The following is a 5,000-nucleotide window of genomic DNA, read 5'->3' as shown; positions in this document are numbered from 1 at the left end:
TCTCTCTCTCTCTCTCTCTCTCTCTCTCTCTCTCTCTCTCTCTCTCTCTCTCTTTGTTTATAGAAGAACTTTTTTTATGTGGCTGCCTGTAGCAGACCACGCTATAAATTAGGCTTAGTTTCGTCGTCATCGCATCCACATATGGTAATTAGCCAAGTGCTTGTGATTGTCAGTTAAGTTATTATAGAGCCCTGGTGGCCGGCCCTAAAATAAAGCAAAAACTAAACCGTGCAGTACGAGCATTTTGTTTCTTTTAACCAATATTATTACTGCTTTTTGGCGTTGTCGTTGCCGTAGCCGTAGCCGGTGTGGTTTCTTAAACTCCCTAATATGTCACCCTCGACGGTCATCAATAACTAACCATTCTCGAACGAGTGCCGAGGCTTAAAGGGACAGTGTCAAAACACTAAAAGACGTCCTTGCATCTATGAAAACCGAAAAATAGTGCTGTAGTTTCGTTGCCAATGACCAATGAGATGCACTGACGCTATTTTTTGTTGTTTGCAGCCAAGGATTGAGAGGATGGAAATGGATTGACACCAGTTTTTTTTTTTTCTTTTAAGTCTGGAGACAGTGTCTTCAGAAACACACCAAACATTAAATACGAATAACTCTTTGTGCCATAAAATGTATTTCATATCTTGTCAGTGGGCTGTCAGGAATGTTGTATATGTGAGTTAGGGTTAGGGTTAGCACCAATTTAGATTTCTACCCATTTTTGATCTAAAAACAGCAAATTTGGCGTGACAGTGCCCCTTTAAATAACGCAGAGTAGAACTTAACACTACAAACGATACCACTTGGGGATGCATGGAATGACCGGTTTTTGTCTCCTTGTTTGGCCCTGAAGTTGTAAGTTGTGTTACGTGCTTGTCAAAAATAAAGTGTCACACCTAAAGTAAAGTAACCATATTTAACGTCGATAACTCGTAACAGTAATTCAACTGACAAACCTGAGGTCGACGGTGCACTCATTTTACTCCCCCCCTCTCCATCAGTGCTCCGTTTTACGTGTATGTAAAGCTACTTAGCTACATGGAAAGGAAAGAAGTCGAAACAAGGATGCGAGATCCGGGAATCGAACTCAGGACCTCTTGTACAAAGGCCGCGCACTGTGCCATCCTTGCTCCTGACTGTGACGTATCCATTTTTGTCATGACCGTTTTCTTATTGCACGAAGGACAACTCAGTTCGACACACTTCATAGAACGCGCTAATTACGTTTTCAGAAAAATACCTTCAGCCCCCAAATTCGTTATTTTCACCATCCCATAACGCAACACGTTAAGGAAGGGGGGGGGGGAGGGGGGGTCTTTACATAAAAATAAATACAAGTTATTTACCCTTGGGACTGTATCATGCTTCAGTGAACTGGATATCCATCGTTTTAATGCAAATAACCCCCAAAATTAACTGTATTATGGGATTGGTAAAAAAAAAAACGAATTAGAAATTCTGATAAATTTAAAAAGAGAGTGTATTGGATTAATAGAAACTGCAGCCGTCAAGAATCTGTTCAAAGCTGGACAGGTAATAGTTTTGAAAAATTATTACACATCTGGATTAATATTTTTTACTGGAGAACTGACTGTGCATATATAATACATGCTAAATTTTTAGCGTGTTGATTGACTGAGAGCACGTCAATTAATCCCAAACAGAGTGCAGTAAACTTGCATATACGGTTGAAATTATTGCAATAAAGGTGAATTTTTGCATGTCTATCATTAACAAGTAATCGCATGATTTTTCCTCGTCCGATTTTCCAGCGTCTCTTCTGGAAGGTACCATAATAACATTCTCTGAAATGGAAAAAATCTTTCATACAGCCGGTTTGCAAAAAAGACGAATGTCTCACTGTTTAGATTAAATATTCATGGACAATTGGTAAATGGATGCATTTACTTAGTAAATTGCATTTCTAATTTTAAAAGAATGGACTTTTGGTGAAAGGAATAATAATATACGAGTGAAATAACAATGACTTGTTTTCGCTTAGAAATCACAAAACGTCTCGACAGACTTTCGTCTCTACAGCTTGTCTTCATGTCACGGTAAAATTAGGGTAGGATGCACGTGATTATTGTGACGTCACCATAGCAACAGATAGGGGCGATATATTTTCAATTGGCTTTAAATTTCTTTTCTAATTTTAAAAACCCGGATTTTCGAAGAACTTGAAAACAAGTGTCTTTTACCCCTGACAAATGCTTAACACCCTTAAAAACAGTGAAAGATTAAATGTACTGATACAGTTTGTCTACTCCATTCAATGTAACGGCCCTGGTACTTTTTTCGTCTTCTGTTGTTACGGGTAGCAAGGATAGAAAGTATTTCACACTTTTAAAGATTTTTGTTTTCTCTTTTTTTCAAATCTTCGTAGCCAAAATGATGATCAACTCTTCCCTCAAAACTTGACTTAATTCTGTGTGTTTCATTGCATGTTTTCGGGCGAAAGAAAACGTTATAGTCATTTATGTTCCGAACTGACGAAAAAGCAGAAATACTCTACTTACGTAGCCCCTTAATTCAGTGAATTTAGGAAAAACTGTCATAGCCTTCTTTTTGTGCCATGTGAAAAGTAGTTTCAACTTTCCTTTTTTCGCTTTACTCTATAATCCTTTTTAAACTACTGTGTAAAGCGAGAATACAGCTTGCGACTCTTGTTCTCAATTTGGTTTAGAGGATTTCCAGTTCGTTTCTGAACCAAGGAACCGTGAGGGAGCGTATCACGTGTTACAGTCATTCCATCCACGTATTACCTAGTATAATCCGAAGGCAGTCCATCAACTTATTGCCATTTCAAGGCTGCAAACTAAGACAGGAATTTATTATTAAACCATTTTATATTTTATGACGTCTTACCGGTTAAAGAAAAGGATGAGCTTTAGGTCAAACTTGAGAATCTTGTGATAGACATAACCAGGGGTTTAAGCAGCTCTACACTCTTTTTTGATAAGATTCGATTTTATTAGAATATCGAGGCTGACATGAAAGTTCTATGAATAAAACCGAGGCTGAAATTTGGAAAAGAATATAATTTTGTGTGATGCAAATGTGTAAATACAATACAATTATGTTTTCAACGAAACCGCATAAAGTTCTTTCTTTTTCTTAAGCGCAAAACTATCCAAAGAAACAAAAACAGAACTAGAACTAGTCGTATGTTCGATGCTAATAACATTTCTGCAATTCAGTTAGTGTGCGATATCAGGCTTTTTTGGCTGCACTTTGGCTCCAAAAATACTTCAACACCAGTGTAACACGATACAAATCTAGACACCAAAGTATCGTAATTGATACCCCAATAATAAAACGGGAATGTCATATGCTGTAATCTAAGAACATATATTTTCGGTCGATTCCGGACTCAGGTTGAATATGTTTTTACCTGGGTTAAATTGGTGATCCTCATTTTACTTGGTTGAAGATACGCTCTACCTAGTTTGAAAGCAGCTATTCACCACCCCCCCCCCCCCCCAAAAAAAAAAAGGACTGAAAACACCTATAGATATCTTCCCTAAAGCTCTGTCTTACGCATCTCAACACATCTTCATTCAGTCTCAACACTACAACATAGGAAGGGAACAAAGCACGGTGCCTTGCACTTACCGGTACAAGAACTCGGACCCTCCAGATCTGTAGTCCTGTGTCTTCACCACGACACTACAACGACAAAGATGCTCAAGCCAATTGCACCACAGTTCTTTTCAGTAGTTACGTTTCTATAGTGAGTCGTGTAATAACCAAGACTAATCCTAACCCGACCCTAATTATTCTCTAGCCTAAATTTAAGCTCCCAAGAAAGGACGAATAAATTAAATTTGAACTGGTAAAACGAGTTAGAAAACTTGTTTTTCTGCTTGTGCATGCGTTCAGCTACGTAACTGCTGCATTTCGGCGAGCCTGCTGTGTAATGCAATACAACGAATTGATATCGAAGTGCTGTCGAAGTGATGTCAAATGCATCACGTTGGGCGTGACGTACTTTGCACATGATCAATAAAAAATCTAACGGTTGCTTGCTGTGGTTTCTCTCTCTAGAAGAGTATAGGAAAAACCAGATGCGCGCAGGGTAAAAAACAAAATGATTGTTAAAATTGATGACTCAAAGCCTCTTCAGTCTTAAGATACAGTGCGAATTGTGACAACCGAAATGTTTGGGAACTTTCGAGAAACCAGCCTCAAGAACTCACCAATCAGGCGACTGAATTGTCTCGATCCAGGAAACTCCTAAAAGTTGTCAGCGTTCCGATATCCTTAGACCTATAAAACTTTCTTGCAAGTGGAAGTACTGGCTTCTAGTTTACTTTCGGTTGCGTCATGTTGCAACGATATCGACGACGTCAACTACTGATCCTAATATGCAAGCTTACAGCATCATCGGCTTTTGAGAGTGGCAAAAGGTTCCTCTCCAGTAGCTGGTTTAATTGAAAGTTGAGTCAAGAGAATCATTACCTAAGATTAGTACCTGAATCAAATTTGATTGTGTTTCACATCATAGTCATATCATAGTATGAAAAGACTTTACTGCCAGCTAAAAGTCGATACAGTTTGTGGCCTTTTGGAAATGAAATCAAGGAAAAAAGGAGCACTATTGCAAGATAACTTTTAAAGGAAACAAAAACCCCTTCTAATCCTCTACCAGCACCAAAATCGTCCCTTAATTATTCCATCGGCACAATAGGGCCCCTAGACTGCTGGAATATAATCTACACTTGCCAGATGGAACTTTGCGAAAGACATGCCAATTCTAGTAGCGGCACTCGAGGGATTGGGAGATTATGAGATTAAGTGAAAAAAACGGAATAAATACCCACATTATTGGCACGATTACTCTCTTTGTACGTGCTTACGAATTTATAATTGCAAGTAACCGGTTAAACGAGGAAATATGTTCAAGGTTACAAGAACTGATTAGAAATGGTTTAGGCTATCATCGTCAGTACAATACGTATTGTGGCCGGCGAAGTCCTACTGTAACGTCTAACCAAGCGGTT

Source organism: Montipora capricornis, chromosome 1 (assembly GCF_036669925.1).
Source record: "Montipora capricornis isolate CH-2021 chromosome 1, ASM3666992v2, whole genome shotgun sequence".
Classification (NCBI taxonomy): Eukaryota; Metazoa; Cnidaria; class Anthozoa; order Scleractinia; family Acroporidae; genus Montipora; species Montipora capricornis.
This window is presented reverse-complemented; position numbering follows the sequence as displayed.